The sequence below is a fragment of the Vidua macroura genome, chromosome 4 (assembly GCF_024509145.1).
Source record: "Vidua macroura isolate BioBank_ID:100142 chromosome 4, ASM2450914v1, whole genome shotgun sequence".
In the NCBI taxonomy this organism is placed as follows: Eukaryota; Metazoa; Chordata; class Aves; order Passeriformes; family Viduidae; genus Vidua; species Vidua macroura.
In genome coordinates, this window is record NC_071574.1 from 18,860,488 (window position 1) to 18,873,908 (window position 13,421).

The 13,421-nt window shown below is 41.5% G+C and overlaps 1 protein-coding gene across 2 annotated transcripts in view; it reads left to right on the plus strand.

Moving 5' to 3' along the window:
- Positions 1-13,421, plus strand: part of ADGRL3 (adhesion G protein-coupled receptor L3) — a 487,040-nt gene that overhangs the window by 206,238 nt on the left and 267,381 nt on the right. The window lies entirely within an intron of this gene.

The window sequence follows — 13,421 nt, forward strand, 5'->3', positions numbered from 1 at the left end:
TTCTGTATTGGAGAAAACATGGCGAAGTAAATTTTTTCGTACGTGGATAGTTACACTTGTGCAGCTCAAGTAAATGCTATCAAATTGCACAGCAACAACTGTGCTTTATTTGCCCAAAGAGCTATTGCTTACAATAACATGCAAAAAAAAAAAAAAGAAAAAGAAAAAAAAAAGATGTATCCTGTGCTGATTTTCACATTACAGGCTAATTTTTTCAGGGGACTGGCAGTGAGGCATTGTTTTCTGTTTTCGTTTTGTGGAAGAACCCTGGAAACCTGCAGTCTTTGTGTATATATGTCATACACATTTAATAAGGAAATTACAGAGACAATAAAATTAGAGCCCTGACATGCCTTTACTTTACTTCATTTTTTTAAACAAACAAACATGCCCAAGCTGCTTGTCAGAGTTGAATCACACTTGCAGACTTTTGCTGCAGCCATTGCATGATGTTGGTTAAAGAATTGAAATTGCAGCTGGCTCTGGAGACATGCAGATTTTGGAGATAATGATAGTAAGGGGACCTTAGTGGCTTATCTACCTTTCCACAAGTGGCAACCAGGATATACTTATATCAACTGACATTTGTGCTTCAGGTAATTTTACATGCCAAGTAGGTCTTGAATAAAGTTTGAAATCCCTTTTTTTTTTTTTTTTTTTTTTTTAATTTCATGGTGTTGATTAGTTAACAGGTTGCTGTTAATAAAAACAGGAGTTTTCAGTTTTCTGCTCTATGCTCAGCTGACAGTCTGGACTTAGCCCCAGACCAAGTGCAAAGCAGTGAGGGCATTGCAAAAATATGAGGCAAAGCTTGCAGTAGCGGGTGATCTCATTTCCCAGATGAGATTGAAACTTTCTCCCTGTGGAAGGTGGGAGACTCTGCAGGGGAGTCAGCTCAAACTGAATGCTTTAGCACAGCTGGTGTTGGAAATTCACACTAGTCTCAGAGATGGAAGGGATGTGGCTGAGCCAAAAGGGAGGTAACCAGCAGGAATATCAAGCCATGCATTTATTAAAAACATTTTAACACAATGCTCATCACATGCATAGCACTGACTGTGTCTTCAAAACTATCATAAAAGCTAATAATGGCTGTGGGGGGAGTTTATCAGCAGTAACAAAGATAACCCAGGACTCAGGTTTTCAAGGTACAATTGGGTGCTCAGCAGCTGTGACCTGCTGGAGTTGCCCACTGCTGTCACTCTCAGGGGCCAGATCCCATGTCACAACCCAATGTGACCCCAAAGGTCATCTGCAGAAACTGGTCTTCAGGTACTCCCCATCATCTCTTTTGCCATGTCTCACCTTATTTTAAAAACAACAGTGAGTTGTTACTATGGCTGTCATAAATCCAGCTATTGCCAGGCTTTAAAGGGTGTGATGATTACCACGGTTCTGATAACTTGTGTTCCCTAAATTGGCAGCCTTTTGAATGGTGATTTTTATGGTGTACCTTATCTCACAACTCTCCAACTAGGCGAGGCCGCAAAATAATATTTAAACTATTTGACGTGGAAAAAAAACCCCAAACATTCAGGTAAGAGAATAAAGTTCTGTAAGACCTCCTGGTAATGCTGTCTTTTCTCCATATGGTTCTGATGGAGAACGATCAAGTAGATGCTTGCATTTCAGATTTTCCCTGTTGAGTCAGTGTTTGACAGGAACTGGAAAGGAAGTTGTTTTTTTTTTTTTTCAGATGTCTTGAATGTCAGGAGCATGGGATAAAAATGGCAGTGGTAATTTCAGCTCAGAGGAAAAAGGTTTTGATGGTTTTGTAGCTGTAATGGCTTCACCTGAGACCAGATTTTTGTTTTGTTGCTGCTGTTGTCAGAGGTTACGCTCACCAGAAACAGAAATTGGATTCTGTCTTCCTATGCTTCAGCTGAGTTCTAAAATGTATGATTTGTGGAAAGATTTTGCTGTAGGCAGTGGGATTTTTTTTTCCTGATGTTCTCTAAGAAATTGAAATTTATGACAAACATGGCTGTTTTTCTTACACCATTTCCTATTTCTCATCTTTAACATTCATTAGAGATGGTTTGTTCCATAAAATTCTGATCCTAAAGGAACTCAGTAGAGTGTGGCTGTGTGTATCACTGTGACAGTACAGATTCCCTATCTGCTAAGAAAAGCCAGAGGCTTTTTTGATCATGCCAAAATAATTTTGAGGGGAAAACAGAGGAAAATTTTCCCATCCTGACTGGAATGTTAGTGTTTCCAGTATAATCAGTGTATAATTTGGGAGTGGAGAAAAGGGCAGGAGAAATCCTCAATGAAAATACTGAATTTCCAGCATTTGGAAGCACTGTATTTTAATTTGAACTTTTTTCAAAGTTGATAGAAAAATAAGCACTTGAAAATGTAAAAGCATTCAGGATTAGCTTAATCTCTTCATTGAAAATATGTTTAAATTGGGCATTCTGACAATTTCAAGTTTTTGTTTTGCATGTATTTTCCTTTTTCCAAAAATACTTCTCAGCATTTCCCTTCTCATGAACAGATTTAGTTTTGACAGATCACCATTTTTTGATGAAAGAACAAGATTTTTTCAGAGCATTCTCAGCCAGTGCTTCTGGGAGCTGTACATAGTGAACAACACCAACCTGACAACCATAATTTCTTAATTCACGTGTATGTCAAGTAAAGCATAAAAACAAGTGCATGAATGCTAGAATAAAATTGTAGGTTTTATGGGGATTTTATAGTTTTTTTGGTATTACTAAGTGTGTGTGTGACTTAAACTACAGAGCTTTGGGTTTAAACTAAATGTAAAACAGGTAATTTTTTGTGCTTTTTTTGGAGCAAGAGAAATTATGAAATCTGGTTAAATGGTAGCACGCTTTTTTTTTTTTGTAAGTGTATTGTGTTGTCTGGCATGAAAGGCACATGCTATATGCATAATTATTCCCCACATAATTGTGGGGAAAACATTTGTGCACATGGCAGACCTTGGAGGATGCACACTCATGCTTCTTTCAGAAGAAGCTGCTTTTTTTTTTCTACCTTCTTTTTCCCCCATACAGATGGGGAAAGAGGTATAACACATTACAAGAGAAGACACCACTTGATAAGTGGGTCTAGAGCTCTTACAGGTGAGCATAGCAGAAATACATCCAGTTGCAGTAACCCATAGGTCTCTGGTTGGCTGCTGGAAGCAGGGCTTGGCCACAGTCATGGTCTCTCATTTGCAGGTAAAGATATAATGGAAGGCTGATTTCCTCCAGCCCTTGGTCACTGGGTCCTCATCTTGGTGGGGACTTCAAAGCCAGGCAGCAGTGGCTATCCCAAAAAAAGTGTTTCTCCTGGAGCTGATGGGGCTTTCAGCTCACGCTGGGCTCTCCAGCTGTTCAAGGTGGTCTCCGACAGCCACCTGTGACTTCTTGTCATCCTTGGGGCTACCCCGTTGTGCCACCAGGCCTGGGAGCAGCAGCACACATACAGATCTTCACTTCTTACTTTAGTCGAAATGTGATAGGCTTTTTTATCATAATTTCTACATCTTTTAAATCTCATTCTAAAATGGTGAGCTTACAGTAACAGAAGGAAGAAACCTCTGTTTTTTTTGAATGCTTGTTACTTCTCTTCACTTCGGCACACAATAACCCTGTTCTGTAAATTTGTGCTGTTTTGTTCTGCAAGGTCCTGAGCACCCTCCAAATCTTGTTGGTCTCAGCAGTGGATCAGCAGTTCACTGGCCTGAAACATCTGTGGGATAGCTGCTAAAGCTTTGGTTGGCTGCTTCTTGGATACAATTTTAGCCCCTGAGTGAGTCACTTTGTCCTAACCCTCACCCAGCTTGAGTGCTTGTCCTGCAGATGAGCAGTGAGGTGTTGTTATTTAAACTTCATTGCCTGAAAGGAGATATGGGCAGAAGTGATCTGATCATTTCGGATGCCTGGATTAGGTAATGTCCTGGACCAGGCTCGAAGGTAGCTGTTCTCTTGCTTTTTGTTTTATCTTTAGTGATTTTTTTAGTATCTGTATTTCCATGCCCTGCACTAAATTTCAGAGATAATACTTGATATTTTTTAGAAAGCACATATTTTTCAGTGTCCTAAAATACAATTGTGCAGAAACTTCAAACAGCCAGAAACCTCCAATTCCCATTTCCTTTATGGTAGGATATAGGAAGAAAGATTAATGAAGTAACCAGTTATTTAAGCCTAAATTTTATTTTCAACTGGATGCTGATATACATCACTTGATTTCAGCAACTTCTGCTAAGCAGAGTGACTCTTCTGAGGTTTCTTTGGCTGATTTGTTTATTGCGAGTGAAAATAATTGTTTCAGTGATTTTCTTCCTCTGATGGTTCTGAATTGACTTTGTTATTTGAGAACTTCTTTAGCTACTTTCTGAAATTGATTGCTATTGTGCCTATATAGGCTGCCCTTGTATTTCACTACAGGTCTTTATTTTCATTGTGTGTATATATATATTTATAAATATTTGAAATACTTATAAAATGGCATTACACATCTGTGCCACTCTGTAAGCTTCTTTCTTCTCTTCTAGTAGACAAATCTTGAATGGCAGTGTAAAGTAATATCTTGTTAGTTTTATGCAATCTGCAGATTTGATTAAAATGTGGTGAAAAAGTGCCTATGGTACATGTGAGGAAGTGAGGGCAAACCTTTCCTGAATTATTGTGTGGATCTCACATGAGGATTGCTGTGAGAAGCTGTAAAAGCTAAGTGATGTGTATTAATAGAACTGTGCTAAAGATCATGGGAAAGTGTTTTATTATATACCAGAAATATTGTATCTTTTTTTTTAATGGTAATTTGAAATGGCAAGAAGAAAATGAAGTCAGGAAATGAACTTGACTGTTACAGTGTAACTTTGCTGAGAGCTTACGGTAGGGCTTGTACCACAATTAATTTTTCTTATGCAGTGATAGAGCTCCTTCACAGCTGCAACATCTGCCTGTGTGTGGGATAGATGTGATTTTATCAGTATGTATTTTATAATTAACCCCTACAGTGCTGGTCCACATACAGGAGGGAAAAGGTTTAGATGTTGTTGGTTACTGCAGGGTTGGAAGCAGGGTGTGGACTGGGAAGGATATTTTGGTAACTGGGAAGCAGAGCAAGAGCCCACTTTCGCAGGGATTGGCTTTTCTGTTTTGGGGGATATCTTGAGATCTGAATACAGACTTTGGATTAAATGGGCATTGCTCATTGCCATGTGCACCCACCTGTGGGAGCTGGAAGATGGTAGCTTAGCAAAGTGTAATATGCTAAGTATACTGGATTCCTGTGGTGTCTAGTCTGGGCTGAGCTGAAACTGCAACTTCTTCTGTACTGATAGGGTTCCTTTCTTTTGCTCTACTACTATTCTTACTAAACAGTTAGGAAGTTAATTGTCAGCCAAGTCTCTTTTCCTTGACTTGAAGGGTGGTGACTTGGTGGCATAAAGAAATACAGACCTGTACATAACAATATTATACAAGTCACACTCCTATATATAACAAGACTAGCTATGCCACAGCAGAGTCTAAGGATATCCTGGAGCTGAGGTCTTCAGTCTGCCCCTGTTCCCAGTGATTTTGGGTGGATGACAAGCCAGGCTGTGTTCCTGTGATTATACTTGATTATTGGCTTGGGTGTATTGGTATTGAAGATCTGTTTGTTCTGGTTGAGTCATTAGGTATTAGTAATAGAGGCAGATAGTGTGTGTAGGGTTCTTGTTGAATATTTCCCGTAGTGATTTTTAGCTTTATTTGGAGCATTGGCATGTGAGATGTGTTCTCCTCTGATGTCATTACTCCCTCCCTTCAGGGCTATCATTGAACTCAACAGGAGTTTTAGCACAGAGTTCCGGGAAAGTGTGGTAGGCTAGTGGACTCTTTGAAAATCTATCTTTTTAGGAAATAACTTTTTACACTGATGTAATGATATCTTAATAAAGCAATAGGGTGCAGGGGAGAAGACAACAGCACATGTACTTCTCCATTTTTTTCCCCCCTGAATAATAGATGGATAAAAGTCAGTTTCAGTTAATTATCTTTAATTTCCCCTTCTTTCTCACAATCATTCAGGAGATGATAGGAGACACGTTACTCTTTCTTCTGTTCCAAGCAGTGAGAACATCCTTAGGGAAATTATTACTGGGTCAGGCTGAAGACTTGCTTACCCAGTGTCTTGTCTCCAGGAGTAATTAGCAACAGATGTGGTGAAGGAAAAAGTAGTATGAGAACAATGGCACATTTGTGATCGTCTGATGTAAAGACTTTCTAATCTGGAGATAACATCTGGACTGTCAGGTTAAAGCTACTGGTGGACCTTGTGTTATAGGAATTCTTCTAGTTCTTTCTGAATGTCTCTGGCTTCTACACCATCCTGCTACAGTGACGCTGTAAGTTGTGTGCAAAAATACATCACTGTTGTGTGCAAAAATACATCACTGTGCTCATTTTTGACCCTTGTACCTGCGAGTAGTTCATTGACTTCCCTTATTTGTGATATTAGGAAGAGTATTGAATAATTATTTCCTGTTACCTTCCGACCTTCTTCATACTATTACCAAAGCTAGGCATGTCAAAACTCTCTCTCTCTGATGTCTTTTCCAAGTTAAACTTGCTGCTCAATAATGGGGCTTTGTGCCTGTGGGCTCCTTTACCTGCATGCCTTGCAGCAGGATGCTGCCTCTGTGCACTCTGACCAGTCCTGAGGGCTGTCATGGAGGCAAGGGGAGAGGCAGAACAGTCACTTTTCTTCCCCCAATATTTCCAGCTCTCTCAGCTGGTGAAAACAGCTAAGCTAGGGATCCTGCTTTTGCACTGACTTGCCATATGACCACTGATGAAATGCTTGGGCTCATTTCTGTGTGTCAAGAAGCCCCCTGAGGTGGCAGATGAGTGGGACCAAGGTGCTTGTGTGCTGCTGTAAAGCAGCAGTGACGCAACCAGAGGTGCTGACAGCATTGCTGAACTGAGGCTTGTAGGGAAGATGCAGCACCAGAGTGAGTATTGGGTTTTGGCTGAAGTCCCATGTCAGTCCTTGAACCAAAGGTCATGCCGGTTCTTCTGACTCCTTGTGGACCTGGCCCATAATCCTTTCAGACCATGGTTTATAGGGTGAGGACAGGAGCACTGAGCTGTCTTTCATTGCATGGCAGGCAGAACAACCTGAGATGTGCCCCAATACTGTGGGAACTGAGCCTGCATAAATGTGTAAAATAGCCTTGACTAGGGACTGCATTTATCTTCATGCTCTAGTTAAGATCCTTACATAGCCCTATCAGCATATATGATGGAAATAAGATAACAAGGTCAATAACCAAAGAAGTTCAAAATTTCTGAACCAGCCTGTTCAGCAAACACCAAACAACAACCACGGTCTGGCATTTGTTTTGAGGAAACTAAAGCAAGGCATAATCTGGAAAAATGGAAGCATTCGGTATAGTTACAAATATCTATTTTCTAATCTCTTTTAGACCTTGCTTCTCTTCATCCTGATAGCGTGTTGGTGATAAATCATGGCAGGATCATTGAATAACCCTGAGTACTGCTATGAATGGAGATGATGTTATTTGCTGCTGTATTTTCAGAATTTTTTTTATTCTTTCTTCACTTTCCTTGACTTGTCTGCTTTCCTCTGTCTTGCCCACCCATCTCTTTTGGTTTGAGAGCCACATGGGCCTTTTGGAGAAAGTGTTGAAAGCCTGTACTGATCACTTAAAGAATTTTCAGCAGCTCTAAAAGAGAGGAAAAAGGTCTTAAGATCCTTTCTGACTGGTTGTTGTGATGCACATGAGTGTAACTCTGCTTCAGCATCTGTGTGTTGCTGGAGTGCCATTCACAAGGACTGCCACCCTGCAAAGTCCCTATGCCATGTGATGGGGGATGTGCTGCAGAGCAGGAATGTTTGAGGATCTAGTCTCTTCATCAATGTCTTTCCAGGTAAAGATTTGGGGGAAATGGATTTATTAACACAAAAGATACATTTGTTTTCTTCTCCACACCCTTCTCCATGCTTTGTGTTTCTTGCGTCCCTTTTTCTCTTTGTTTCTCAAGAAATCTCCATAGCAACGTCCCTGCTAGGAGGAGGAAAGAAGCCAGGCTAAGAGAAGCAAGAGAGAGGCAGCCTGTGAAAATAGCCTGGGTGTGTGACAGAGTGGTAGTTTTACCTTTACTAATTCTGTTCCTGAAGTAACTGTTCGGTTTGGGCTGTTACCAAGAAAAAGAAGCATAAGGTGTGTGGTGGTGCCAGGGAGGTCCACAAGAGGTAAGAATTGCATCCATGCTGGTTTGAAGAGCTCCGGAGTCCCTAGTCCAACTTCTTGCTCAAAGCAGAATTGTTGTGCATCAAATGAGAGTGTGATAAAAAGGAGAAGAAAAAGAACACCACTCTCACCATCAAACTAAATTAAAGAGCTGTATGCAAGATCTCAAAAGCACAAAAACCCTTTAATTTTGAACAAAATTCCCTTGCAGGAGCAGGGTGATAGAGAAAGGCAGATGTGAGTTTGTGCACAGAGCAACCTGGGGGATTGTTGCCTTTGTTTTGTCCCCTCCTGGCTTCTGTTCTTCCCACCTCTGGCCAGCGGTTCATCGGGGGTGGGGGGGTGGGGATTGCTAGGCAACACACGCTGCTGCTCCTGGATCTCTGCCGAGAATCCAGGTAGCAGTTGGTTCGTGCGATACGGGCTGCACTGTTCTAAGAATGCTACTAGGACTGAGACAAAGAGACCAGAGAGGACACCTGTTTGCAGTTCGAAGAAAGCTCGAATGCCGCAGGGACAAGTGACCCTGGGTAGGGGTTTGGTTACAGCTTCTACAGGGAGTATATAGGTGATAAGGTAAAACCAATAGAGACAGTGTCCAGCCTGAATACATTACAGGTCAAGTCCAATGGGAATAGCTTCAGGGGGAGGAATGAATATACAGAAAAATACAGAAACGAAACTCCAACTTCGGATTCACAAAGCTTTTTGCCCTTTTTGCGTAGCTACGCACCACCCCAGGGGATAAAGATAAGAAAACAACTGTAAAATTTCCTTACCAGCTTTTGGGAGAACAGTGACACTGAAGGTAGGGCTGGGAAGCTGCTTCTGGAAACACTGCTCAAGGCTGCCTGGGGTTTGGGAGTGTCCTTGCCCAGGACAGGGCGCAGCCCTGCTCCTGTTGCCCAGAGCCAAAGTTTGTAAGAAGGCTGCGTTGACTCCTTTAGAGAGGGGACAATTCTCACTCCAGCACATAATTTCTGGGGACATTAAAGGCTCCCTAGCACTGAATCCACATCGTACATGTAGGTTAGCAGGAGGGAGGGTGGAGAGAAAGTTGACTGAAACACCCAGTGAAGGGCTGAAAACCTCATGCAGAAGCAGACCTGGGCTGCAGGAACCTAGAGTGCAGGAGGTAGGGACTGACTTTCCCTGTGTGTGTGGTGCTGGAGGAGGTTGCCAGACATTTCACTGCCGTATTTTACAGCTATGCTGTGAGTCAACAGCCTGTTCAGTTTGCTCTGGATTGCCAGGCCAGCTGCTGTGTAATCCCAGCCACACTGATAAATGGAAAATACAAGCCTAGGTAAATCTGACCAAGCCTTGGTGAGATACAGTGCAATCATTCTGTGCCTTGCAGGCAAATGCAGGCATATTGTGATACCAAGCTCATGTAAGTGGAGAGGTTTTTGCCTGGAGGTTCATGCAGCTGACACACAGCAATACCGCTTGTGGCAGGGCATGGGTGTAATCCTAGGACAACCCTGGGGCAGGGGGGCAGAGCAGATGTCTGGGCCCTGTCCAGTATTTGAATGTAATGTGGGCATGCAACTAAAGGATTTGAGTGTCTACAGGGCAATGTAAGGATAAAAATAAAAAGAAACCTCTTGTCTCAGCCTTGTCTCCTACTCCCTCTATCCATGCTTCTCTGTGGCTTCTGAAGGATAAAGTACTGCTGGTGGAGAAATCATCACATCCTTTGAAACTGCCCCATCCTTGGTATGTGGCTGGCCAGCATCAAGAGAGCCTTTTAGATAACTGAGAAGTTGATCCAGTCCAAGGCCATTAAGGAAGATGCAGAAAAGGAGCTGTTATTGTTGCCAAGGAGAAAATACAATTGCTTAACTTGTGACAAAAACAGCCATGGCTCAGGGTATGCCAAGCTGACCTGGATGAGTCCCTCAGCTTCCTGACTTCAGGAAGTATTGTGGTGTATCTGAATGTCCTCACCTATGGTGGAAGGGTTTTCAGATGATGGCATTCATAAAGCAGGAGCACAAAGATGCTGCCAAACATGATCACTGGGAAGGGCAATACCAAGGTCTGTGCATTCCTAGAGGTGGGACGATACAGAGTATGGGCAGGTTTACCCAACAGAGCCAAGCTCTCCACTACTGATAGCCTCCAGCCTCCTCATTTCCTGCCTCCTGCCTCTCTGCTCTGGTGCCCTTCCTGAAACAATTAAAGCTGGGGAAAGGAAACAAAACCCAAAAACCCTCTTAAACCACCGTGTGGGATTCAACTAAGCTTTTTCATTGGGCTGGAATGAAAGGTTTCCTGTAGGTTCTCTTTGTTTATTTATTTTGCATAGCTGTTTTAAATTGCATTTAAAGAAATTAAAAAAAAAAAATTTTGTAAGGAATTTGTTTTGTTTGGAAGATATTTCAATGGAGACAGTGTTGGCTGTGTGTTTAAAAATGAGAAGGGGAGATATTGTTTAAATATTGCTTTCCAGCTCTGGTGTGCCTTACATATTGCTTTGTTCAGTGTGAATCTGGATAAATAGCACATTTGATTGAAACAACTGCCACAAACTCCTGCCTGTGGCTTTGAAGTTCGGTAAAAAAGCAGCAACTCTTTGTTTAATTCTGATAATAAATACGGTTTAATTTTAGAAGCATGATGTTTTGTCATGTCCTTGCCTGGCACAAGATACATAGAAATAAAATAAATTATCATTATTTACCAGCTTCACCATGCTTTGCATGCATGTGTTGAAAGGGATGGTGATGCAGTAAGCATTCACAAAAATGGGAATTGCTCTATAACCTAGGGGTCCTGGACACAAGCCATTCTAGGGGGAGGTGAAGCAAGGATAATTTCCAGGACTGTCTCCATGTGTGACAGATTCATCAACAGGCATCAGAATAATTTTATATTTGATCGTGTTTTCTTGTTGCCACTGGTGAATAAGGATAGAAGCAGAAAAGGCTGCTCATAAAATGTCTCATGTCTGTCAGCAGAACCTTTGGAAGCTTTTTCCTGTACTGCTCTAAAGGTGGTGCTTTTTTTGCAAAAGGTCCTGTCTCTCAAGAGTCCTACCCTAGTCTGGAAGAGCCTTTGCTGGGTGTGTTCTGAATCTGTCAGGCTTTGTGTCTACTAGGATGGTCTCTTGCATAGTTATGTGGCTGGTCTTTAAAGTTATCACAGTGAGAGATATGGTTGGGTGATGACAAGGCAGGGAAGACTGATGTGATGTTTTCCCCTCATGGATGTGTTGTGTTCAGGGACCTCTCAACACACTGCTGAAGCTTTCCTGTCCCCTTTGGTTTTGGAGCAAAGACCAAGACTGAGCTGGTTTCTAAATTTGGCTGGAATCCATGTGCGAGAAATAAATGAAAGAGGAGGGGGTGAGCACCTTGCCTTTAGGTGAGGAATGGGACAGTGGGTGAAAAAAACAGTTTAAAGTTGGTGTGACAAGGTGCATTGTAGGCAGGTTTTTAGGAGCTGATCTTCCACTTTTTAGATGGCTCATTTGTTTAGTTCTACTCAGCTCAGTGAATTAAACTTTTTCGCTTCACCTCACTTAACTTCTGTGTGCAGAGAGGCCTAAGCAATTGATATGACTTTTGCTTTTTGTGGCTATTATTTTCTCAGGCGTGTTTTTGATTACTGTTGTCTCTGTTGCAGTTGTTTGTTCTTCTGCAAAAAGGGTGCAAAGCACTCATACTCTGTATGTATTTTATTCCTTTGTCCTCACCTACATCAGTTTGAAAACAAAAAAAAGACAGAGAGGAAACCGAGAGAAGCAGGGTTCCCTCCTTGTAGACTATTCTCCTCAAGGGATAGATTCTCATCCATCTCTTAAAAGATATTAAAACCAGAAAAGCAATATGTTACTTTGGATTTTCCCTGGAAGTAATTTATTTACAGATTACAGGAGAGTTGTGTCATTGAGCAGCTGAAAAAACAGTGATGCTTGTGATATACTGCATCTCTGCCATTTCTGTGCTTGGCTTTTGACAGAAATCCTGACTTGCCCAAAGTGTGATAATATTCTGGCAAATCACATGTGTGTTGTTGGATGCGTGTGACGTAGATCTGCAAGCCAACAATGTGGCATAGTTTCACCAAAGTAACCGTAACCCAAAATCCTTTTTTCCTCCTCATTTCTGCCTGTAGCAGTAAACAAACACGTTGGATTTGATTTCTGTAACAATATTATGATGTGCCCATCTTATTACAGGCTTCTTCTGAAGCCTCAAGGAGCAGCAGCTGATATCTTATCTTCAGCCTGTGCATGGAGGTAGTGTGGGGCTGATTGGCATGCTGTCTTCTCCCTGTCTGCTGGTATTAGTATTCATATCAAAGAAAGCTGTTTGGTTCCCTTTCTCCTGGGCAACTGCAGGAGTCAGTCACTGCTCCCTGTTGTGAATGGCAACAGTGAGAAACTGTTCATTGATTCAGAACAAAAGAGCCCAAGTGGGTGCTTTGATTTCAGAGAAACTCTGCCCTGCAAGGGATCTGCAAGGTTAGGCTGCCAGTGTTTTCGCAAATTCTGTCCAAATTGTGACTCCCAAAGTGTTTTGGCAATAGACTGAAAGACAAGCAGGCAGGCCTCATGGATAATTTTACATTAATAACTATGAGTTATATGTGCCAATGTAAGACCTATGATTCCACTGTGAGAGTCAGACCATAATTAAATATCTAACTCTGTAGTGGGGCTGTGCTGGTGGTAAATGGGGTATTGACTTCTGACTCATATTTTGACTAAAACTACAAACACAGTGTAAGGACTTCAGCAAATCCCAATGCCTAAGGTGGTAATGTATTCTGTAAATCAATAATATATTAGTAATAAAAATGACCAAAGCATGCATCCATTAGGAATTCATAATAGAAATTTGTTTAGGTTATATAGTGTATGTATTGATTGCTGCTATTTAAAGATGAAGTATGGCTTTGAAGCAGAGTGCTTATATATGTAGCTGTCTACATTTTGAATTCATTTATTTTTAATATGAAGGTGGACTTGATAACATGGGGAAATACGTATGAATAGAAGTCAGTATTTTATATTGCAAAATGTTATGGGGATATAAGTGTGCTGAGAAGCCACAAGTAGATGTTTGATGTTTCTGAAACCTCAGTTTTGGACTTCAGAAATATAATAAGCAATATACGTGGCAGCCGCTATTTGCAGCTCCAGGCTTCCAGGTAGCTTAAGTTTTTCTTGGCTTGTGCCTTAACACAG